We start from the raw sequence: 26,704 nt of genomic DNA, 5'->3' as shown, positions 1-26,704 counted from the left end.
TCTTACATTCCAGTTGGTCCACACTGAGCCTCCAGCAATTTGCCCGTAGCGGCCGAGGCTGAGGTGTTTCTTCACCGTTACTGGTCCCACGGAGCTTTCTGCTCGTGGACTTCTGTTTCAGTAAGTTGTGCTCTGTCTCTGCCTGCTGCTCTCTAATTTGGGGAGCAGCAATTTGCCCGGTGACCTCAAGTCTCCAGCAAATCTAAGAAAAGTTGCTGGTTTTCAGTTTGTTCAGCTTTTGTTCTTGCTGTGTGGCTAGGAATGATGGTTTCCAGGCTTCTTACACGCAAGATGGGAAACCAAAGTTTTAGGAGATCTATTAGGAGACGGTCACTCCTAATAGATCCAGTCACAGGCAGCCTTATTAATGTTGAGTCACCAGATTTCTCCATCCGTGGACAATGCTCCATTGCTCTCAATTCTGCTATGAATGGGGCTGTGGTGTGTGTGTGTGTGTGTGTGTGTGTGTATTACAGTTCTAGGCCTTTAAGATATTGGGAGCAAATCTGATCATCTAATTATAAATGCATTTTTAGTGATGATACCTCAATGGCTTACCCGTCTAAATTTCATAATTAAATGTTTTCACTCAAAACAGTAACTGAGCTTGCTTTTCAAGCAATGTGATAACGTTCCTTGCTCTATTGTATTTTCCCAGCTGCTCAAAGACTCCACCTGACAGCTCTTCCCTCCGCAGGGCGGTGGTCTCCTACTGGATAATACAGAGGAGCTGGCCTTCTGTTAGCGGCACCCGCACCCATGATCGTGAAGGTGCTGGCCACATCACACTGCTGGATGTTTCTCCTGCCTCGGAAACCACGACACGACTGTGGGCTTCCAAAGCCCGCGCGGCAAGTTGAGAAGCCTTACTCAGTCACTGAAACGCAACACACACAGATCTACCCTCACAGAATTCAGCGTACCTCTTGTCTATCTTTATGGCTCACATCCTCAGTCTGTTCAGCACTCCAAGTTTCCTCCTGGAAAAGGTTACGGGTGATGAGACAGTTGTTCTAACAGAAAGAAAGCTTGCAGAATGTATCAGGACTCTTTCCGAGCATTGGCTGAAGCTGTGGATAGTCTATCATTGAGGAGAAGGGTAATTAGGTCTCAGCTTCCCATACGGCTCATTAATATCTTCCGTTCCTAGGATTTCCGCTTATTTTTATTACACAGAGTAGGATATTCACATTTTGTTCTCTTAAATGCAACCCAGATTCGGTGCATTAATATTGTCTTTTGTTGTTTTAATCTCCAGGGCCTAGCACATGATATGCACTCAGTATTTGTTAAGTGTAGGTGGCTTTGCTGATGAGAAAACATCAGCGTAATAAACAAGCTCCGGAGATTTAGAGAAACATGCACTCATTACATGAAGATGTCATATATATGTGCACGTGTATATATATATATATATATATATATATATATATGTGTGTGTGTGTGTATATATGTGTATATATATATACATATATGTATATACATATGTATATATATACATGTGCACATGTATATACATATAAATATAAATAATATAAATATATACACATATACATTTAAAAGTCAATTCTAAGACACCTACCAGTGCCAGAACAAGGAGAAAAAAAAGCCAACTGGGAGTTCTGTCATGAAAAGAGCAATGTTTTCTAAGTCCTAAGGTCCTCACTTATTAGAAATAGAGCTCGCTGACAATTTTTGCTAAAATGTCAAGGAATCGGAAGGTTTCATGAGATCTGATCACTCACTGACTGCACCCAGAGAGTAGAGTGAGTAGGCCAGGCACAATGGAGAAGGGAATTGAACTTGTAGAAGTCACAGCACTAGAAAGCACAATGCTTTACAAATAGCATTGAGAAAACATTCTAATTCCCAGCATGGGTAAACTAGCAATTCGGAAAAGATTGTTCCTGTGTAATCCAGAGTCAATTCTGAATGCTTTCCTTAAAGTTTATTTTACTTATTTTGAGAGGGGTGGGGTAGGGGTGGAGAGAATCCCAAGTAGGCTCCATGCTACCAGCACGGAGCCCGATGTGAGGCTCAATCTCAAGAACCACGAGATCATGACCTGAGCTGAAATCAAGAGTTGGGCACTCAACTGACTGGGCCACCCAGGCACCCCTGCATGTTTTTATGGAAATAAATACTAGGATGCAGATATAGGTCATCTCTCCTGATTTTTATTATAGAATATTCAGGTATCACTGGCACAAAACTATTCCAAATTTGACCCAAGCATCCAAGTGAATGAGCTTGCGTTTCTTTTTTTTCCCTCTCAAAAATATATTTAATTACCAAAATAAGAGGAAAATGTTAGAAAGATCAGAGGCAAAGTACATGAAAACCATTTCAGTGGTAACTAGCCCAAATATAACACAGTAGTTACTCTTGTGAGTAATACTGGAACTTATTTGTATTTATGGTTGCAACCCCCTTCCTACTCATATGCCATTCCTTAGTTATTGATGATGATATTAATTTCTCTATCTGGAAAGGTTCAGTGAAAAGCTTAAACTAAAATATTCTTTAAACACAGGAGTGCTGGGGAAACTCACTCACTTAAGCGTCTGACTCTTGATTTCAGCTCAGATCATGGTCTCATGGTTCGTGAGTTCAAGCCCCACATCAGGCTCCATGTTGACAGTGCAGAACTTGCTTCGGATCCTCTGTCTCCCTCTCTCTCAGCCCCTCTCCTGTTCTCTCTCTCTCTCTCTCTCTTTCAAAGTAAATAAACTTAAAAAATAAAATAAAATAAACATGTACCTTATAATATTTCCATCTATATGATGTAAAGAACAAAAAGATTGTCTAGATTATTCTAAACAACTTTTTATAATTAGCAATTTGTATTAGCACAAATTATTCTTTGCAAAAAAATAAATGTTATTTTTAACACACTTAAAATTACGTTTCTATGTTAGAAAACATTTTCCCTCAGCAATTCTGTTTATTTTTTTAAGTTTATTTATTTTGAGAGAGAGAAAGAGAGAGAGAACGACTGGGGGAAGGGCAGAGAGGAAGGGGGAGAGAGGATCCAAAGTGGGCTCTGTGCTGATAGCAGAGAGCCCAATGAGGGACTCGAACTCACAAACCATAAGATCATGACCTGAGCTGAAGTAGGACGCTTAACCAACTGAGTCATCCAGGCGTCCCTTTGTTTAGTTTATTATTGTGCTTAATCTATCAGTGTGCTAGGGCCACCATAACAAAATACCATGGACCAACTGGCTTAGACAACAGAAATGTATTTTCACACAGTTTTGTAGGCTAGAAGTCTGAGATAAAGGTGTCAGCGTGTTAACTTCTTCTAAAGCCTCTCCTTGGCCCATAGATGCCATCATCTCTCTGTGTCCTTACATGTTCACCTCTTGGTCTGTGTGTGTCTGTACCCTAATCTTCCTACTTTATAAGGATATCAGTCATATTGGATTAGGGGCCACTAAATGACCTAATTTTACCTAAGTACCTCTTTAAATCCATATCTCCAAATATAGGCACATTCTGAGGTACTGGGGGTTAGGACTTTGATATATGAATTTGCAGGGACATGATTCAGCCCATAACACTTAGCACATCAGTTATCATATGAAACAAAGGGCCACCTTTGCCCTGTGTAAACCTTATTAATCATAAACTTAGAGTTATTAGAGTCCAAACTAAAGACTTTTTAAAGATTAATTTCCAGAAGCATGTCAAAAGCAAAACCACATACAGTTTTACCTTCCTCTTTCACTCTGAGGTTATTTAACTGTTTCTTGTCAAGTAAGTTGTTTTTACGTTCTGGGACTCACTAAGGAGACAAGAAGAAAACACTTAAGATCTGGGCATAGAACGTAACATTAGGATATAACACCAGAGAAATCTGTCCTAAGAATTTAGGAAATCTGATCAATTCTTTGTGTGTGTGTGCGTGTGTGTGTGTGTGTATCTTCATATATTCAAGCAGCTTTATTTCGAATAGGAACTTATTGCCTCTTTTATAATTTCAGATCAGCTTCCAAATGTCTCGGAAAGAGACAGTAAATTTTGAGTGAAGAGGAAATCAACTTACCCTATGAAAAGCTGGTCCAAACAATAGTTACTGAGCAATAAAAGAACAGCTAAATTGATAAAGACTGGTGATAATAAAAGTTAATTTTCATGTATCGCTGTTACGGACTTAATGTTTCTCACCCTCTCTTCCCACCCCACCATATTCATATATTGAAATCTTAACACCCAACATGGTGGCATTAGGGCCTTTGGGAAGGAATTACTGCCCTTATAAATGGGATCGCAGAGAGCTCTCTCACTCTCTCTTCACCGTGTGAGCCTACAGTGAGAAGTTGGCCATCCACACCCTGAAAGAAGGCCTTCACCAGAACCCCATCATATTCTGGCACTCTGATCTCAGACTTCCAGCCTCCAGGACTTGAAAAGTAAATTTCTCTTTTTTTTTTTTTTTTTTTCATTTTTTTTTTTTCAACGTTTATTTATTTTTGGGACAGAGAGAGACAGAGCATGAACGGGGGAGGGGCAGAGAGAGAGGGAGACACAGAATCGGAAACAGGCTCCAGGCTCTGAGCCATCAGCCCAGAGCCCGACGCGGGGCTCGAACTCACGGACCGCGAGATCGTGACCTGGCTGAAGTCGGACGCTTAACCGACTGCGCCACCCAGGCGCCCCAGTAAATTTCTCTTTTTACAAGCCACCCAGTCTATGGTATTCTGATATAGGAGTCTGAACTAAGACACCACTAAGACTTCTGTAATAAACTAAACAATTAGAAACATTATCTGAGAATGTGGAAAACACCATTTTCTTTTTTCTTTTTAAATGTTCATTTTTGAGAGAGAGAGAGAGTGTGTGTGTGTGTGTGTGTGAGCAGGGGAGGGACAGAGAAGGAGACCCAGAATCTGAAGCAAGTTCCAGGCTTTTGAGTTGTCAACACAGGGCCCTATGTGGGGCTTGAACTCACAAACACGAGATCATGACTGAGCCAAAGTCGGAGGCCCAACCAACTGAGCCACCCAGGTGCCCCATGAAAACACCATTTTAAAACCGAATATCAGAATCGTCATCTTTATTTTTAGCCCTGTTTGATTTATTCATGATGCCTTTGGTCAATTGCCTTGCTTCTAGTTTAGCTTCCTTGCATTTTGAACGTGTCTGCCTTTCCATAGGAATTGTAACAAATTATAGCAATAAATACCTGTCTCAAAAGAAAAAGAATTTTGGAAAAACCAATAGGCTTCATGGAGCTCTTATAAGAGATGTAATAGAGAGAAAAGGAAGACCAGGTTATGATACAGGAAATTTTTATTTATTTATTTTTTAAACATAATTTATTGCCAAGTTGGCTAACATACATTGTATAGTGTGCTCTTGGTTTCGGGGGTAGAATCCTGTGATTCATCACTTACATACAACACCCAGTGCTCATCCCAACAAGTGCCCTCCTCAATGCCCATCATCCATTTTCCCCTTTCCCTCCCCTTCCCATCAACCCTAAGTTTGTTCTCGCTATTTAAGAGTCTCTTATGGTTTGCCTCCCTCCCTCTCTGATCTATTTTTTTCCCTTCCCTTCCCCCATGGTCTTCTGTTAACTTTCTCAAGTTCCACATATGAGTGAGGACATATGATATTTGTCTTTCTCTAACTTATTTCACTTAATAATACCCTCCAGTTCCACCCACATTGCTGTAAATGGCTGGATTTCATTCTTTCTCATTGCCAAGTAATATTCCATTGTATATATGAACCACATCTTCTTTATCCATTCATCAGTTGATGGACACTTGGGCTCTTTCCATAATTTGGCTATTGTTGAAAGTGCTACTATAAACATTGGGGTACATGTGCCCCTATGCATCAGCACTCCTGTATCCTTTGGGTAAATTCCTAGTAGCCCTGAGTCATAGGGTAATGTTTAATTTTTTGAGGAACCTCCACACTGTTTTCCAGAGTGACTGCACCAATTTGCATTCCCACCAGCAGTGCAAAAGAGATCCTCTTTCTCTGCATCCTCACCAACATCTGCTGTTGCCTGAGTTATTAATTATAGCCATTCTGACAGGTGTGAGGTGGTATCTCAGTGTGGTTTTGATTTGTATTTCCCTGATGATGAGTGATGTTGAACATCTTTTCATGTGTCGGTTGGCCATCTGGATGTCTTCTTTGGAGAAGTGTCTATTCATGTCTTCTGCCCATTTCTTCACTGGATGATTTGTGTTTTGGGTGTTTAGTTTGGTAAGTTCTCTGTAGATTTTGGATACTCACGCTTTATCTGATATGTCGTTTGCAAATATCTTTTCCCATTCTGTCGGTTGCCTTGATAAGGGAAATTTTTAAATCTTTAAGCTCCCAAGAAACTTTTGTTCATTTAGGGTCTCTGCTCTCAAGGAGTCGGGGATTTTGTAAATCAGAACATTTGGTCCATGAATGCAATCAGAAAGAATAATTAGCCCTGTTCCAAGAGAAACTTGTTTTGTGAGCTTCTTTTCAAAAGAGAACAAGGCTTTGGTTCCTTAGATTTGATATAAATCCCAGGACCTATCCATGCATTATGTTTGCAGTAAATATTATGAGGAAATGTAGTAGAGTGTTTAAATATTAAAATTTAACCTTGACCTATTAAGATATGTTTAATTAATATTTTGTCCTTCACTAAAAAGTTTCCTGTATAAAAGTGCAGAGATATCCCTTCCTCTATTTAAGGAAACTTCAGTTCTTTTATTAGAAAATGAATGCATGTTTCATAAAAATATGGAAAATATTAAAAAGACAATAATAAACACTAATAATTCTACCATTCTAAGATAATTACTGTTGATGTTTTAGAATGTTTCTGTCAGTCTTTTATTTATCTTTGTATGGGATATAAGTGGATGTATATTGTTCATCTGCGTAAAATAAAGATGCTTTGTTCTTATTACATTAGTTTTTTTGAACTTCCATTAAGTCTAGCATAAATCGTGTTGTACAGAAGTCATTTTTCCCTTGCTGTTTTTGATTTTCTTGTTGTTTTTCAATAGTTTGGTTTTGATAGGTCAAAGTGAGCATTTCTTCATACATTCCTCTTAATCTTGTCTCTTAATAGGATCATTAGTGGTCCACCATATTCCATACCTTCTTATAAGTAATATGATTTTTAGTAGATGTGTCAGCTATAATTCTGAGCCTTTTTTATGTGATGATGTGACTGGGGCTCAGCCAAGGAATGTGAGCCACCTCTGTGCATCGTACCCGCTCTTTCCCCTTCCGTGAGTGAATACAGATGACTGACCACCAAATGGGTGGAGGAGTCACAAGATGGGATGAAGTCCCATTAACCAGCAGAATCAAATAAATCTGTTATGCAAGTGCAAAACAAATCAATTTTGTTTTTAAGCATTATACATTTTTTGGCTCTCTATGATCCAATAGTTTTCAGGTAAACTAACCAGTGAGTGAAAAAGGAGTGTCTGAGAAAGAGGAAGGATACAAGTCATTTATAGGGAAAGACCAAACAGGAAAATTTTGGAATAGTGAACACGTGGCATGAAATTGAGTAAAGGACTACAGTGCTTTAATAGTAAAAACTATAGGGGTGGCTCAGTTGGTTAAGCATCCGACTCAATTTCAGCTCAGATCAAGCCCTGCATCGGGCTCTGTGTTGATGGTGCAGAGCCTGCTTGGCATTTCTCTCTCCCTCTCTCTCTCTCTATCCCTCCCCTACTCATGCTACACACTCTCTCTTTCTCAAAATAAATAAAGAAACTTAATATCTATTTATCATCTATCTATCTATTGGCATTGCTGGTGCCTAAGCCACATGTGAGGTAAAATGAGTCAGATTGTGGTGATATTTGTCTATTGTGTTAAGAATATTTTAAACTCTGGGCCAGCTGTTGTTGTGATATACTAAACAACATGAGCAGAAGAATATAAAGTTACAGTGAAGGCCGGGAAACTCTAACAAAGAGGCCAAAAACTATGGTGACTAGTGAACCAAGAAGTTTATTCTGTCTAAGGGAAATGTGCAGGGGCAAGAGGTGGCCTCTGCTGTATCTAGAATCATGGCTGGAAAAGCTGTTCTCTTTGCTCTAAACAGGGCTTCGAATTGAAGAAGATACCCAAAAAATGGAAAAATATTCCATGCTCATGGATTGGAATAACAAATAGTGTTCAAATGTCTCTACTACCCAAAGCAATCTACATATTCAATGCAATCCCTAACAAAATAACACCAGCATTCTTCACAGAGCTAGAACAAACAATCCTAAAATTTGTATGGAACCAAAAAATACCCTGAATAGCCAAAGCAATCTTGAAAATGAAAACCAAAGCTGGGGGCATCACAGTCTCAGACTTAAAGATGTATAACAAAGCTCTAATCATCAAGACAGTATGGTACTGGCACAAGAACAGACACTCAGATCAATGGAACAGAATACAGAACCCGGAAATTAACCCACAAAAGGCATGGCCAATTAATCTTTGACAAAGCAGGAAAGAATATCCAATGGAATAAAGACAAATTTGTCTCTTCAGCAAATGGTGCTGGGCAAACTGGACAGCGACATGCAGAAGAATGAACCAGGACCACTTTCTTACACCACACACAAAAATAAACTCAAAATGGATGAAAGACCTAAACCTAAGACAGGAAGCCATCGTCAAAATCCTCGAGGAGAAAGCAGGCTAAAACCTCTTTGACCTCAGCTGCAGCAACTTCTTACTCAACATATCTCCAGAGGCAAGGGAAACAAAAGCAAAAATGAACTACTGGGACCTCATCAAGATAAAAAGCTTTCGCGCAGTGAAGGAAACAATCAGCAAAACTTAAAGGTAACTGACAGGAATGGGAAAAGATATTTACAAATGACATATGGGATAAAGGGTTAGTATCCAAAATCCATAAATAACTTATCAAACTCGATACCCAAATAAACAAATAATCCAGTGAAGAAATGGGCAAAAGACATGAATAGACACTTCTCCAAATAAAACATCCAGATGGCCAACTGACACGTGAAAAAATGCTCAACATCACTCATCATCAGGGAAATACAAATCAAAACCACAATGAGATGCCACCTCACCCTGGTCAGAATGGCTAACATTAACAACTTGGGCAACAAAAGATGCTGGCAAGGGTGCGGAGAAAGAGGGTCTCTTTTGCACTGCTGGTGGGAATGCAAACTGGTGCAGCCACTCTGGAAAACAGTATGGAGGTTCCTCAAAAGATTAAAAATAGAACTACCCCACGACCCAGCAATTGCACTATTGGGTATTTATCCAGGGATAAATAAGATACAGGTGTGCTGTTTCAAAGGACCACATGCATCCCAAAGTTTATTGCAGTGCTATTGACAATAGCCAAAGTATGGAAAGAGCCCAAGTGTGCATCGATGGATGAATGGATAAGTAAGATGTAGTGTATATATATATATATATATATATATATATATATATATACATATATATATATATGTGTGTGTGTGTGTAGTATATTACATATGTATAGTATAAGTATGTAGTATATATATATGTATATACAATATAGTTACATATATATACACAATGCAGTATTATATGTATATACAATATAGTTACATATATATACACAATGCAGTATTACTCGGCAATCAAAATGATAAAATCTTGCCATTTGCAACCACGTGGATGGAACTAGAAGTTATTATGCTAAGCAAAATTAGTCAGAGAAAGACAAAGATCATATGACTTCACTCATATGAGAATTTAAGATACAAAACAGACGAACATAAGGGAAGGGAAGCAAAAATAATATAAAAACAAGGAGGGGGACAAACCAGAGAACAAGCTGAGAATTGCTGGAGGGGTTTTGGGAGGGGGGTTGGGCTAAATGGGCAAGGGGCATTAAGGAAGACACTTGTTGGGATGAGCACTGGGTGTTATACACAAGGGACGAATCCCTGGAATCTACTCCTGAAATCGTTATTGCACTATATGCTAAGTAACTTGGATATAAATTAGTTAATTAATTAATTAATTAAACAGGGCTTCTAAGGTGACCTCAGTTGGTTCCATTTCCAAGTCAAGGACAGAGAAAACATTTCCCTTTTAGCCAATGACATGGATTCAGCATGGATCATTTGTTAGCATTCTACTGGCTCGGTCACTACAGCAACAGCTACTACGACCTGCTATAGCTACCACTTGCTTCCAGGGAAGTTAAGAAACATAGCCTCTTGCTGAAAAGCCATGTGCCCAGGAAGAAGAAAAACACAGATTCAGGGAGGGAGCAAAGAACCTTTGTTCCATGTGCTTCTTAACATGTGCCTCTTCAAAATGAGAGAGATTAGGGGCGCCTGGGTGGCGCAGTCGGTTAAGCGTCCGACTTCAGCCAGGTCACGATCTCGCGGTCCGTGAGTTCAAGCCCCGCGTCGGGCTCTGGGCTGATGGCTCAGAGCCTGGAGCCTGTTTCCGATTCTGTGTCTCCCTCTCTCTCTGCCCCTCCCCCGTTCATGCTCTGTCTCTCTGTGTCCCAAAAATAGATAAATGTTGAAAAAAAAAATTAAAAAAACAAAATGAGAGAGATTACACCAGGGAATCTTCATTCTTTTTTAGTATGGAAGTTGATCCAATGAATGCCACAGTATAAGAGCACTAAGATAGTTGAGGAAGAGCCAACAGAGACCTTTATGCAGAGAAAGAACATGTTAAAACATGATTTTTAGGCTCAATGGGATGAAATGTGGAACATAGCATGAAAAGGGGACGGATTAGCTCCATAGTCTGAATTGTGAAGCAGTTATAATTGCACAGAAGAAAAATATGATGCTCTGGGGGGGGGGCCATAAAGCTTAAGGAAGAATAAGAAAAGCCACAGCAGTTCCTCCCCCACACATCTGTGAAACAATATTCCATTGTAGGCTGGGGGAGGAGCATGGCGCTTGTGCAAGAAAATGTTGTAATCTGGACAAAACACTTCAGAATATTTACGTGATTTGTGAAATCATTTTGGGTGGAGGGAGGAAAGGCTCAGCTCTGGTCCTGGAATCAGTGTCTGCTTATTCTGGTAAGAATCATGAGCATCTCTTTACCTACGACAGTGAAACCACATGTTGCACTGAGAAAGGAAATAGCACAGGTCACTCACATAGGACAACAGAAGTGTGCTTGGGATTTTGATTTATTAAAAGAAATGGAGGGGGGGGGGTGCCTGGGTGGCTCAGTTGAGCGTCTGACTCGTGATTTTGGCTCAGGTCACTGGATCGAGTCCCACATTGGGCTCCTCAATGAAAGTGGAGCCTGCTTGGGATGCTCTCAATCCCTGTGCCCCTCTCCCCAACTCACATGCTCTCTCTCTCTCTCTCTCTCTCTAAAAAAAGTTTGTTTTTGTTTTTTTTTTAATTTTTTTTTCAACGTTTATTTATTTTTGGGGGACAGAGAGAGACAGAGCATGAACGGGGGAGGGGCAGAGAGAGAGGGAGACACAGAATCAGAAACAGGCTCCAGGCTCTGAGCCATCAGCCCAGAGCCTGACGCGGGGCTCGAACTCATGGACCACGAGATCGTGACCTGGCTGAAGTCGGACGCTTGACTGACTGCGCCACCCAGGCCCCCCAAAAAAGTTTTTTTAATTAAAAAAAAAGAAACGAAATGAAAGAGGATAGATGTTCAGTAAAGAATTCCTTAAAGCATAGCGCTTTTCTGAGAATATCAAAACGTTTATTATCAATTTTCATTTCCGCACACACAGATAATGAGGGTCTCAGAAGCCATTTCCTGTTGGAGACAGCACATCACAGAGGATCCCTTACAGGTAAAGCCACTCTCAAACTGATGTTTCGAGGCCGACTTCCTGGGTTCTGTCTCCTACCACCTTCACAATGAGTGAGTGATCTTGTCTCATCCTGGCTTCTGCCCCTCTCAGAGCTTCTCTCCCAGGTAGCTGAAGAGGATGGCCTGAAACAGAAAGAATGCTCTTTGGCTAAAGCTTAATGCAGCAAAATGACAGAACCCTCTTTAAGCAGATCCAATTTCAAGAGACGCAGACTGCAAATATTTCAGAACATCAATAAATATCTCTCAGCCTTTATATCAGGGTAGAGTTATGTGGCTCACGGGCCATAGTCTGGTAAATACTTACAAGAGATTATAGCCAGACAACCACTGTGTGCAGAACTGTCTCCCTGTCTACATAATCAGTAAGGACATGAGGGCAAAGACGCAAACATTTCATTTTGCAAAATATGAATAAATTCACAAGGAATGGAAGGTAGAAAAATGCAGCTCCAACCATCATGCCTGTCTTGATTTTCCAAAATCTCCATGTGGATAACCCCAGCCTTGTTTATCCCCAAATAAATAGGAGTGATTACTTGAGCTTCATGAGTAAGTTTACCAAAAACCATGCAACTCTCATCTTACCCGTTCTGTAATTGGAAAGATTAGAGCTTATATTTTCTGTGGTTCCTTCTAGATCTAACTGCCTATGTGTATGTCTACTGTTCTCCTAAAATCTGATATCTAACTCATTGAAACTCCATATCTATCAGGAAAGTCTTAATCGGAATTACTAGGGTCAACAATCACCAAAAGTCAAACATGTCACAAATGTGCCAGTATTTTAAAATTTGAACAGATTACCCACAATTCATCACACCTGGAGTTAGTGCAAATGAATCATGACATTCTGAGGAACTAACATTTGAATTTAGGGATGTGTGCATCAATGACTGAGAATGTAGGCGAGAGAGAAGGGAAGAGTATGATTTCTTTTTTTTTTTAATATGAAATTTATTGTCAAATTGGTTTCCATACAACACCCAGTGCTCATCCCAAAAGGTGCCCTGCTCAAGGCTCATCACCCACCTTCCCCTCCCTCCCACCCCCCATCAACCCTCAGTTTGTTCTCAGTTTTTAAGAGTCTCTTATGCTTTGGCTCTCTCCCTCTCTAACTTTTTTTTCCCCTTCCCCTCCCCATGGGTGTCTGTTAAGTTTCTCAGGATCCACATAAGAGAGAAAACATATGGTCTCTGTCTTTCTCTGTATGACTTATTTCACTTAGCATCACACTCTCCAGTTCCATCCACGTTGCTACAATAGGCCAGATTTCATTCTTTCTCATTGCCAAGTAGTATTCCATCGTGTATATAAACCACGATTTCTTTATCCATTCATCAGTTGATGGACACTTGGGCTCTTTCCATAATTTGGCTATTGTTGAAAGCGCTACTATAAACATTGGGGTACAAGTGCCCCTAGGCATCAGCACTCCTGTATCCCTTGGGTAAATTCCTAGTAGTGCTATCTTAGCCCAGGGTCATTGAAAGGTTTAAGATCCAGAGATGAGGAACTGTTTTCCCAGATCATGTACTAACCACATGCTTTACTCAGCCTCTGTGAGGATAAAGGGGAATGACAGAAATGCCTTGCAAAGGACACAGCTGATGTGTAGGAGAGAGAGGAACCCACTCGGCTTCTGAACTCTCAGAAAGGCTAGTTATTCTAACTTCAACTTTCCTTGGCCACTTACAAGAGGCCCCGGATGATCAAGCTGTGTCTCTTCACCCCTCCATGAAGGCAATACCCCTCTCACCCATGGCCGCAATAGGAAAAGTTCTAGACAGAGGCACCCATTTGACTCTTTTGAAATTATCACTTGAGATATTGTTGTTCTGACTTTGGGCTCTTATGGGCAAATGGGTCTCAAGAAGAGTAGCAGAGTGGTGGAGTGGAGCATGAATTGGGGAAGTGGAGACATTTATACAAATGACTGAGAACTACAGTGACTTATTGTGAAATTTGGGGCAACTCACCTTCTTCAACTACCATACTACATTATATATTCTCATGTATATAATGGCAATGTTGTGATAGATGGCACTGTTGTGTGGTTGCTTACAATTAAAATTACCATATACTTTGGTTATGTTGGGGGTGTGGCAGATACAAATACATGGTCTCCCACTCTTCCCTTGAGTTAACAAAAACATTCTCAAATCCAAATACTTCCTTCAGCCCAAAATGTATTTCCCACCTGTTTTACTTACCTCACAGCAACACAGTAACCTTTTATATACCAAACATTTAAATTTTATGAGAGGAAACCTTGGTCAAGGTATTGGTAGGACATGTAACATTCATATTGAGGGTGGGAGATGGTGGGCACAGAGAACCCAAGAATCTGGTGCTTTCTCTCCCCGTGATGCCATGAAGGGCCATAGAACAGCACAAAGGAGGGAAGAACTGACCCTACGTCGAGAGGCAAGTCACCTCATATACACAGTCTATGGAAGTTACTAGTTAACAGATGATGAGAATGATTTTCAATCTTTCTCTGAAGGTCTCGTCTCTATAGATGAGAGGATCCTGGGATCCTTCTATCTTTATTCCTATTTCAAAACCAAATTTATAACCACTGCCTGGTTATAAATCGTTTCTTTCCTTTCACCCTCTAGCATGTTAATATGGAAATTTCATCACTGAGTCAGTTGAAAGGGACCTTTAACAATAGAAAGAGAAACATCACAGAAATAGACAAAAAGGAGAAATGTTTCCACTCACAGGAATTAATGAGAGCTCAGAAGAAAAAGTCAGTTTGATACATTTTCTCCCCAGAAAGAAGGCTCAGAGGACTTAGGTTTACCTGAGACAAAGGGGAGGGCATTTACAGAGCCTATGGGGACTGTCTCACTAAGACCAGATTTCTGCACGTCTAAACTGCCTAGCACATGGGCTTTGGAACTCACCGGAGCTGCCAGGTTTTTGTACAGAAGAACCTAGACGTGAGGGCAAAGAACACTCACCTGGCCTTTCCAGATGGTCCATCTTTATAATTTCGTCATCTTTATCATTACACAGAGCATTACACAGGGACCATCTGTACCTGAGCAGGACTAAGACAAAGTTCCCTGGATCAGAGACAAATACTTGGAAACTCCCTCGTGGGTCCCCAGATTCTATAGGGTTTTTCATATTCATATACCTGGTCATTAACCTCAGCTCAGTCAGGGCCCCAAATACTTCCTCAGACTCCACAGGCATACTTAGAACAGACTTCCTAGCCTGATCCTGACCTCTGTCCCTAGGTATTTCTATCATACATGAAAGTATGATTTTTTAAGAACTCTTAGTCCAGGGACATTGAAGGATTTAAGGCACAGGGATGAGGAACTGTTTTCCCAGATCATGTGTTAAGGGACATATTTTCAAATACCTCATATTTTAATGGATCCCTCCCCTCCCCTTCCAGGCTCCACATTAAGACTCACATTTCCTTATGTGTTCATCAACCTCACCGAAGAAGGGAAAAAAATGAGAAAAAGACAATAAAAAGAACAGTGATGGTAAATAGGATATATAACCAAAAAGCCACATTTAGGGGTAAGCAGAGAGAGAGGGAGACACAGAATCAGAAGCAGGCTCCAGGCTCTGAGCTGTCAGCACAAAGCCCAACGTGGGGTTCAAACCCATGAACCATGAGACCATAACCAGAGCCGAAGTCGGACGCTTAACCGACTGAGCCACTCAGGCGCCCCAGGAAGAAAACTATCAGGCCATCTTCAATCTCAGTTTAAGTCCCAGAGGTTGGGTTACAAGGTATATTTGTTAATAAATACATCAGGCTTCTCACCACTCAGGGAACGTTTTGGAAGAGCAACCGTTTTTCTGGGAAGGACATTAGGACTAGAACCTTCATGTCACACACGAAAGATATAGGTTTAAATAACCAAGATTTGGGGAAAATAAATGGAAAGCTATTGGGATTGTGGTGTGCTTTTAGAAAGGTAAGGAAGAAGATGGTTTCCAACTTGGCAATGATTTCAAAAGGGTGGGATCTCAGCTTGAGCAAGGTTAAGCCCTCCTGACCCAGCACCCTGAAGAATCCCGGTGAAGAACAGAAAATGAAGTAATGAGAGAAGTGTTGCCACGTACATTACAGTGTACTAGAGTCACTAGGATTCTCCGGAAGATAAGCAGAGAGCTCCCCTGTGCACTGACTGGGCAACTGAGCTGTATTCCCTCTTACAAATTCCTCACTATCCCTGCTATCTTGTATGCTCTCCCTCAACAGCAGGGGCTGGAAGACTGAGAACTACACTTCCCGCAAACCTGTACGGGTGGAATCTGGGCCAGGTTGCACTGTGCTGGATTCTCCTGTCTGTGGGAGATTTTGTTTTGTAGGGGCCTTTGCACTTGCCCTGAACTTTGCTAGACTTGGTTTTGCAACACGGTGCAGTGGTTTCCTGAGGTTTTTGAAACTTCATGATGAGGAATTTGTAAGCATATAATTTCCCATAGTAAACCACTTCCTGCTTTAAATACCTGGAGGGCTGTTTGATGTCTAATTTTAGAGCCCTGGGTCTCCTTAAATTCATTCAACCTGGAGAAGGATTATGTTTGGGGGAGCAGGGCAATAGGGCCTCAGAGTTGTAATCTCTCATTCCGAAGTAGTGAAACATGAAGAATGAAACATTTGCAAGAAATTTGTTGGGTTGCTAGACAGAAAAAAAGAGAAAGTAAAAGAAATTACACTGCGTAGGAAATAATCAGAAATTTAGAAAACCGAAGGGGGTGGGGAAGATGGCAGCATAGGAGGGCGCTGGGCTCACCTCGTCCTGCTGGTCCCTTAGATTCCACCCACACCTGCCTAAATAACCCAGAAAACTGCCAGAAGAACGGACTCTCCAGAGCCAAGCATAGACAAGAGGCCCACAGAGGAGGATCCACCCAAGCTAATATGCCAGATCCCATGAAGACAGCACCCCAAGCCTGGCAGTGTGCAAGTAGCCTGGACAGGGGCCACACCACTCAACAGTGAGTCCTGCCCCTGGGAGAGGGGAAGCTAAGGTACACACCAGTCTGACTGTGGCCCCAGCAGTGGGCTGGGGACAGACATCGCATGACTGCAGCCCTACCCACCAACACAAGTTACTCCAGACAGCACAGGGGAAGTGCCCTGCAGTTCCACGCCACCCCAGGGACTCCCCAAAATGATGAAACGGAAGAACTCTCCTCAAAAAAACTCCAGGAAGTAGCGACAGCTAACTAATTGATCCAAAACGATTTAAGCAATATAATGGAACAAGAATTTAGAATAATAGTCATAAAATTAATCACTGGGCTTGAAAAAAGTATAGAGGACAGCAGAGAATCTATTGCTACAGAGATCAAGGGACTAAGAAATAGTCACGAGGAGCTAAAAAATGCTATACATGAGGTGCAAAATAAAATGGAGACAACCACAGCTTGGATTGAAGAGGCAGAGGAGAGAATAGGTGAATTAGAAGATAAAATTATGGAAAAAGAGGAAGCTGAGAAAAAGAAAGATAAAAAAAATCCAGGGGTATGAGGGGAGAATTAGAGAACTAAGTGATGCAATCAAACAGAACAATATCCGTATAATAGGAATTCCAGAAGAGGAAGAGAGAGAGAAAGGGGCTGAAGGTGTACTTGAACAAATCATAGTTGAGAACTTCCCTGCTCTGGGGAGGGAAAAAGGCATTGAAATCCAAGAGGCACAGAGAACTCCCTTCAGACGTAACTTGAATTGATCTTCTGCACGACATATCAGAGTGAAACTGCATGACATACAAGGATAAAGAGAAAATTCTGAAAGCAGCTAGGGATAAACATGCTCTAACTTATAACGGGAGACCCATAAGACTAGTGGCAGACCTATCTACTGAAACTTGGCAGGCCAGAAAGAAATGGCAGGAAATCTTCAATGTGATGAACAGAAAAAATATGCAGCCGAGAATTCTTTATCCAGCAAGTCTGTCATTGAGAAGAGAAGGAGAGATAAAGGTCTTTCCAAACAAAAACAAGAAATTCATCACCACTAAACCAGCCCTACAAGAGATCCTAAGGGAGATCCTATGAGACAAAGTATCAGAGACATCGCTACAAACATGAAACCTATAGACATCCCAATGACTCTAAACCCATATCTTTCTATAATAACACTGAATGTAAATGGACTAAATGCTCCAACCAAAAGGCATAGGGTATCAGAATGGATAAAAAAACAAGACCCATCTGTTTGCTGTCTACAAGAGACTCATTTCAGACCTGAGGACACCTTCAGATTGAAAGTGAGGGGATGGAGAACTATTTATCATGCCACTGGAAGTCAAAAGAAAGCTGGAGTAGCCATACTTATATCAAACAAACTAGACTTTAAATTAAAGGCTGTAACAAGAGATGAAGAAGGGCATTATATAATAATTACAGGGTCTATCCATCAGGAAGAGCCAACAATATAAATGTCTATGCACCGAATACAGGAGCCCCCAAATATATAAAACAGTTACTCACAAACATAATCAACCTTATTGATAAGAATGTGGTAATTGCAGGGTACTTTAATACCCCACTTACAACAACGGATAGATCATCTACACACAGGATCAATAAAGAAACAAGGTCCCTGAGTGATACATTGGATCAGATGGACTTGACAGATATATTTAGAACTCTGCATCCCAAAGCAACAGAATATACTTTCTTCTCAAGTGCACGTGGAACATTCTCCGAGATAGATCACATACTGTGTCACAAAACAGCCCTTCATAAGTATAAAAGAATTGAGATCATACCATGCACACTTTCAGACCACAATGCTATGAAACTTGAAATCAACCACAGGAAAAAGTCTGGAAAACCTCCAAAAGCATGGAGGTTAAAGAACACCCTACTAACGAATGAGTGGGTCAACCAGGCAATTAGAGAAGAAATTAAAAAATATATGGAAACAAATGAAGATGAAAATACAACAATCCAAATGCTTTAGGATGCAGCGAAGGCAGTCCTGAGAGGAAAATACATTGCAATCCAAGCCCATCTCAAGAGACAAAAAAAATCCCAAATACAAAATCTAACAGCACACCTAAAGGAACTAGAAGCAGAACAGCAAAGACACCCCAAACCCAGAAGAAGAAGAGAAATAATAAAGATCAGAGCAGAAATAGACAATATAGAATGTAAAACAACTGTAGAGCAGATCAATGAAACCAAGAGTTGGTTTTTTGAAGAAATTTAGAAAACCAAAATAGGAAAGACATGCACAAACCCAGAGATGAAGATGAGAAAAATTATTTAAAACTTTCTAGGGGCACCTGGGGGCTCAGTTGGTTAACCATCCGACTTCAGCTCGGGTCATGATCTCACCGTTTGTGAGTTCGAGCCCCGCGTCAGGCTCTCTGCTGTTAGCACAGAGCCTGCTTTGGTTCCTCTGTCTCTCTCTCTCTCTGCCCCTCTCCTGCTCTCACTCTCTCTCTCTCTCAAAAATAAAATTAACTGGGGCGCCTGGGTGGCGCAGTCGGTTAAGCGTCCGACTTCAGCCAGGTCACGATCTCGCAGTCCGTGAGTTCGAGCCCCGCGTCAGGCTCTGGGCTGATGGCTCAGAGCCTGGAGCCTGTTTCCGATTCTGTGTCTCCCTCTCTCTCTGCCCCTCCCCCGTTCATGCTCTGTCTCTCTCTGTCCCCAGAATAAATAAACGTTGAAAAAAAAAATTAAAAAAAAAATAAATAAATAAATAAAATTAACATAAAAAAAACTTTTTAAAATAATCAATATTAAAAAAAAATCAATAAAATCTAATAAATAACATATAAAAAGAGAACAAGAAAATGGAAAATGGAAAAAGAGAAATGTGCCCCCAGAAACTGCAGGAGCACTTTTGAAGAAAAAAAGATACACAGACATACCAAGAGACAATGCTCCATGCAAAGAAACAGATGCAGACACACACACGCAAAAACAATATCCCATGGCCATTTTGAATAGCATCTTAATAGGCAGCCATACAGTTTTGTGAGCATCAAAGTGAATTGAAATTTAAGTTCTTTCTCAAAAGTTATTGGAGGGGCGCCTGGGTGGCTCGGTCGGTTGAGCATCTGACTTCGGATCAGGTCATGATCTCACAGCTCGTGAGTTTGAACCCCGCGTCGGGCTCTGTGCTGACAGTTCAGAGCCTGGAGCCTGATTTGGATTCTGGATCTCCCTCTCTCTCTACCCCTCCTCTGCCCATGCTCTGTCTCTGTCTCAAAAATAAACAAACATTAAAAAAAATTTTTTAACTTATTGTAATTATTATACAATGAAGGGACTTTTCCAGACAATTTTAACATTGAATGCAATGCGGAAATCTGTCACATAACTGTTCTGACAGGTAGTGCCAGACTTTTCTTTAGAATTTCTTTTTTTTTAAGTATGAAATTTATTGTCAAATTGGTTTCCATACAACACCCAGTGCTCCTCCCAACAGGTGCCCTCCTCAATGCCCCTCACCCACCCTCCCCTCCCTCCCAGCCCCCATCAACCCACAGTTTGTTCTCAGTTTTTAAGAGTCTCTTATGTTAGTCTCTTTCATCTCACAATTCATTCCGAATCTCCAAGCTAGATATCACTGCCCTCTTTTTCCCTCCCTCCCCTTTTCCTTTCCTTCTCTCCCCCTTCCTCCTTCTCTCTCTCCACAATCCCTTATATACCTCTCCAACTAGAGGTTTCCACACAGATGCTTTAATGACCCATCATGACAAAAATATTGCACTTAGTTAAAAGAGGGGAACAGAGAGGAAGAGCCGGTAAGTAGACATATGTGGTAGGTAAGAATGAGTGAGAATCATGTGGAGGAACTTCCGTGAAAATGGTTCCATTGGTAATGAAGCAGCAGCATTTGGGGGGCCATGATGCTTTGGGTAGAAAGAGGAAATCTATACCAATCTATACCAATCCCTTCCCTATGCATCTGACTTCATGAAACTATATTCTATGCTAAGATGGAAAGGAGCCTGGCACTTATATAAGACAACAATCTGGACAGAACATTTTAGAACGTTCCGATGAATTAGCTGTGTGATCATCTTGGGTGGGGAGGAGGAGGACTCAGCTGTGGTCCTGGATTAAGTGTTTGCTTTTCTTCCCCTGAAAGAATGACTCTACATGTTGTTTAGGAGAATAAGAGAACGTAAGTCATTCGCCTAGGATTTTGCCTGAAAATGGGAAATGTGAGATTTGGATTGACTATAAGCAACTGAGGGTAAATTCGACAAAAAAATTCCTGGCAACATAGAACTTTTCTGAGAGTCTCAAAATATTTATTATCTTTCTCTCTCTCTCTCTCTTTTTTTTTTTTTTTTCAGTATAAACATACATAATGAAGGACTCAGAAGCCCTCTCATGTCTGGAATACGATGCCACAGGTGATTCCTTACAGGCTCAGCCACTCTCAAACTGATGGCCCAGGGGTGCAGATGTCAGCCTCAGAATCCCTTGATACCCTCACAAGTAGAGAGGGATCTTTTCTCATCCTGTCTTCCTTCCTTCCCAGAACGTCTCTCCTTGGAGACTCCAGAGGGCAGCCTGAAACAGGAAGAAAATTGTTTGATTATAACTGTGACCCAGCAGAATGGTGGTACCCATTTGGGACGGCAGACACAATGAAAGAGAGGCAGATCATAAAATTTTCTGTACATCATTAAACACTCAGCAAAATCCTGTCAGGACAGGACTATACGACTCTCGACCTATAGTCTGGGAAATAGTTGTCACAAGAGATTATTGTTTCTCAAGATGAATGTATAAGAAATGTTTTAATCTCGGAAGCATTTGTTCCTCAATGGCCAACCCTTTCTTGTGACTTTGTCCTGATTCTACCTATGAAGATAACCCCACCCTTTATAATAATAAAGCTATATAATGTTACTGTTATAGAATCGTTATATTGTTATAATAATTATATAATGGGAGTTGTCGAATGAGATGTAAAAGTCAATCCTCACCAAATAGCCCACAACTTTCACCTTCCATAGCAGAGAGAAAACAGAAGTTTAACATGTAACATTCCTATTGAGGGGGTGATATGAGGAACACGAAGAACTCAGTGATGTCTAAGTTCAAGGACCAAAAACGCAAGAATCTGGTGTGTTATCTCCCTGTGATGTCACAAGGGAGTCACAGAAAAGCACAAAGAAAGCTAGAGCTGACCTTACCTAGAGAGGCACGCACACAATTTTCAGGAATTATGGTCACCTGGTGGTCAGAATGTCCCCCTGAACAGTGGACTTCCAGTCCCCTCAGGCTGTTTGTACGATGATCTATCCCTACAAGGTCCTTCTGCACTTATCCCTATCACAAAGGCAATTTTATAACAGGTGCCTGGACAAGAGTCACCTAATTTTTTTTTAATGTTTATTTATTTTTGAGACAGAGAGAGACAGAGCATGAACAAGGGAGGGTCAGAGAGAAAGGGAGACACAGAATCGGAAGCAGGCTCCAGGCTCCAAGCTCTCAGCACAGAGTCTGACGTGGGGCTCGAACTCACTGACCGTGAGATCGTGACCTGAGCCGAAGTCAGACGCTCAACCGACTGAGCCACCCAGGCGCCCCACCTAATTTTTTTTTTTTTTTTAATGGTAGCTTCATCAATGAAACTATCAGGAGAAACATCACAAGTATAGATGAGTAAAGAGAAACTTTTCCACCTACAGGAGACCCTAGATTCTAAAGTCAGTGAGGGCTCAGAACCAAACTTCTGCTTGAAAACTGTTCTCCCTAGAGAGAAGACTCAGAATTCCTAGGCTAAACAGAGTGTGAGGGGGCTGTCTCACAAAGACTAGATTTGGATGTGGAGTTCTCGGCCATCTGGCACATTGACCATGAAAGTTACTAGAGCTGACAGCTTATGGACACAATGAGCCCATAGAGAAGTGAAGGACAAAGAATACTCACCTGGCCTTCTCAGTTGGTCCATCTTTATCTCATTTCCTTTATCCTTACGCACAGCATTATGCAGAGAATACCTGCATCTAAGCAAGACTAACACGAAGCATGGTGGGTCAGAGACCATCATCTGAAAATTCCTTCATCTGTCGCCAGATTACACAGAGTTTCCTGTGAACTTATACCTGGGCCTTACATCAACTCAGGCAGGGCCCTAGATACCTCCTCATGCTTTATACATGTACCACAAATGGGCTTCTTAGTCCAGTCCTGGCCTGTGTCCCCCAGATAATTCTAGCACCTGTAAGATTAGGATTTCTAAGACGTTTAGCCCTGGGTCATTAAGACCTTGAAGTTCGGAGAACAGCAAACATTGTTTCCATGTCCCCCGCCTTACAATGTGTACCTTCTCACTCGACACACACACATTCTCTCATTCAGCTCCCCTGTGTCCTAAGGCCGAGGGGAAATATACTCACATTTCTTTATATACTGTTCAATCTCAAGTAAAAAGGGAGAGAACATGACAAAGAGAAAAAATACAAAAAGCATAGCAAACAGGGCGTAGAGCCAAGGAACACCATTTGGGAGTAAATTGGCCCCGGGTTCAACTTCCGCCATTGAGATCTGAGGGAAGACACAGAATTCTCTGCCCCAGGCTGTCTCACCTCCTAGGTGATGAAGTCACAGCCTCAGGCACAATGGGAGGGATGAAGATCTGGATGGGGATTGGCCAAGCCTCATTCTATACATGCTGTATAGAAACAAGGAATCTCAGGGAGCTTAGAAGCCACAGCTCTATTGAACCAAAAATACTAGACTATCAGGCCAAAGCGGCAAGAAGGTAGATTGTTCCATAGATATTCAGAGTGTTCAGTTCACTGCACCGGAACCGTATCCATTCACGAAATGAAGGAACTGTTTTCCTAGACTTCACAGTCCCAGAGCTAGTCTTTGTCAGCAGAATGATGTCTAAGTTGAAAGAGCAAATTTTCCTGAGGAGAGAGTTCAGATCCTTCCCTAGAAGCTCGGAAATAGCTTGTCTTTGTGTGCTCATCACGTCAGGACTGTGTGTCACGTGGATCATGGGAACTTCTCCCCAGTCGTGTCAATGGGGAGGGAAGAGTTTATTTTCTTCTTCTTTTTTTTACTGTTTATTTTTTAAGAGAGAGCATGAGCAGGGGAGGGACAGAGAGAGAGGGGGGGAGGAACAGTGGATCCAAGACAGGATCTGTGCTAACAACACAGAGCCCGATGCAGGGCTCGAACTCTCTCCAACCGTGAGATCATACCTGAGCCGAAGTCCAGAGCACAACCGACTAAGCCACCCAGGTGCCCCAGGAAGAGTTTATTTTCTTTTTTTATAATGTTTTTTCTTTCTTTATTTTTGAAACAGAGAGAGACAGAGCATGAACAGGGGAGGGGCAGAGAGAGAGGGAGACACAGAATCTGAAACGGGCTCCAGGCTCTGAGCTGTGGGCACAGAGTCCGATGCGGGACTCGAACTCACGGACCTCGAGGTCGTGACCTGAGCCGAATCAGACGTTTAACCCACTGAGCCACCCAGGCACCCCAGAAGAGTTTATTTTCTAAGATGGGGGTTATGTTCTTTTAAATGAAACAGAACATTAGGCAGGAGTGTTGCTCCGAATATCACCGTTCTTTTCCTGTCTTTTAATTCCTAACCTACTACACAAACCCATCTAACATGTTTCCAAGAAGAACTTCGATCAATCGATCCCCCCCCCCCCCCCACGTTCAAAAGAGCACTGGACACTTGTCTTATGCTTCAAGCCACTTTCCCCAGAGATTCCCCGCCTGCCACAGGCAGCACCCTGTCCCAGCGCCACTCCCCCTGCCCACAAGCATCCCAATCCCCGGTCTGAACTCGACCTTCTCTAACGTCACCCGGCCACACCCGCTGACCAAGTGCCAATGTGCCTCCACGGTCTTTGCCAGCTGCCAACACTTGTTATGGACCGTCTCCGGGAGCCTTCGTGCCTAATCTCTCTCTGCCACGAATACGGGCTTCCTCCCAAAGTCCACAAACAACCTCTTGCTCACCCAGAACATCAAGGAGAAGTCGCTGACACCATCCCACTGCCTAAGAACAAAAACAGTGCCCAGTGCTGTCTTATGACAGGAACCCCCAGGCCTAAATCCTGCCCTCTAGGGGCTTCTCGTCCAGCTGAGGAAATAACACCCCAGGTGGAAAAGGCGGGGGTCATTGTGGGAAAACTGGGGAGTTCTTTATGGAACATGAGAGGAGAAAAATCTAGTAAATTAATGGAACTAAAAGGAAATGATCTCCTGAGAGTCAAAAGGACTTCCTGGTTTCAAGGAATGTAAACAGGGAACCACGACGCCTGCATGCCTTTATTGGCTTTGTTTCTAGTTGAGTCTCAGAAACGAAAAGTTCTTCGACCCGAGCCTTTTAAAAACTTATCAGGATAAGAATTAATGTCTAGAAGCTGAAACAAAACAAACAAACAAAAAAGTTGGTCATTACTGTTACCGTTACTAACAACCGCACTAGAATAAAATCTACATGATTCTGTTATTTTGTGTTGATGTCCTATACAGAAAGCCTCATGTTTTAGGCCAAACCAGTATTCCTTGACCCCAGCACATCTTTCTTCTCCCAAAAAGCTCTTTCCTCCTTATGGAGGACTCTGTTAAAATTCTTTTCTCCTTTTTTTGGGGCGCCTGGGTGGCGCAGTCGGTTAAGCGTCCGACTTCAGCCAGGTCACGATCTTGCGGTCCGTGAGTTCGAGCCCCGCGTCGGGCTCTGGGCTGATGGCTCAGAGCCTGGAGCCTGTTTCCGATTCTGTGTCTCTCTCTCTCTCTCTGCCCCTCCCCCGTTCATGCTCTGTCTCTCTCTGTCCCAAAAATAAATAAACGTTGAAAAAAAAAAAAATTCTTTTCTCCTTTTCATATAATCTGTTTGAATCTCCATGTATATAGGGGGAAAAAATCAAGGAGGATACAATTTTTTAAAGTTTTTTAATTAAAAAAATAAAGAAATACAAATAAAATAAATTTAATTAATGTGTTGATTAATTCCAGTTAGTTAACATACAGCGTAATATTAGTTTCAGGTGTACAATTTCATGATTCAGCACTTAACAGAAACACAGGGTGGATAGATACAATTTAAATAATCACGAGTGAGGACGCTTTTTAAATCAATAGCACTTGCCTCATGCTTTTAACAAGAAAGGCATTTTAAATCCCAAGGCTCGGGGCCCCTGGGTGGCTCAGTCGGTTAAGCGTCCGACTTTGGCTCAGGTCATGATCTTGCGGTCCGTGAGTTGGAGCCCCGCGTCCAGCTCTGTGTTGACAGCTCCAGCCTGGATCCTGCTTTGGATTCTGTGTCTCCCTCTCTCGCTGCCCCTCCCCCTCTCAAAAATAAATAAACATTAAAAAAAAAATTTTTAACAGCCCTCAGACCCTCAAAATTCCTACAAGGGCTTGCACCGTATTAATCACAGCTTTTACCCAACCAGACAACACCCGAAACCTTACAGCAGCATCTGGATCTTGAACTTTCTGAGGGTTCCCTGCCCATCCTCTCCCTTGCAGATGCTCCAGTAAGGCTTTGTCCTGCAGCAGAAACAAGTCTTCCCATGTTACCATTGTATCATCAATGTAATTGGCCCATGGTACTGATGTGGGGAAGGAGAACAGGGACAGGTCCCAGCAACCATTCCGGGACATATGGTGGGGCTGTGCAGGCAGCCCCGGGGGAGCACTTGAAAGGTTCATCATTGTCCCTCCCATGTGAAGGCAAATTGGTCTTAGGAGAAACATATTTGTCAGTCTTTTCCATGAATCTCTTGAAAATGAAGCACTTTTGCAGGAACACTTTTTGCCAAAGGGTCAGAGAAAAACCAGTGCTGTCTGCAAGAAACACAAGACTTAAAAGTGGCCAGGGTTAAAATCCGAGGAGAGGTCATTATAATGCGGTGAACAAAGGAACTTCTACAGAGGTATATTACAAATGTATGTTACAGATATATGTTACAAATTA

At 41.8% G+C, this 26,704-nt stretch overlaps 1 long non-coding RNA gene across 1 annotated transcript; it reads right to left on the bottom strand.

Moving 5' to 3' along the window:
- Positions 1-21,028: 21,028 nt before the first annotated feature.
- Positions 21,029-23,610, bottom strand: LOC123590262. The gene is made up of 2 exons (XR_006708692.1): positions 23,154-23,610; positions 21,029-21,315 (listed from the first exon to the last, which is right to left on the bottom strand). It is a non-coding gene; the product is annotated as an uncharacterized LOC123590262 (long non-coding RNA).
- Between the last annotated feature and the right edge of the window lie 3,094 nt (positions 23,611-26,704).

This window comes from Leopardus geoffroyi, chromosome B4, assembly GCF_018350155.1.
Source record: "Leopardus geoffroyi isolate Oge1 chromosome B4, O.geoffroyi_Oge1_pat1.0, whole genome shotgun sequence".
Classification (NCBI taxonomy): Eukaryota; Metazoa; Chordata; class Mammalia; order Carnivora; family Felidae; genus Leopardus; species Leopardus geoffroyi.
Note: the sequence above shows the minus strand (reverse complement) of the source record. Positions and strands in the feature narration are given on the sequence as shown.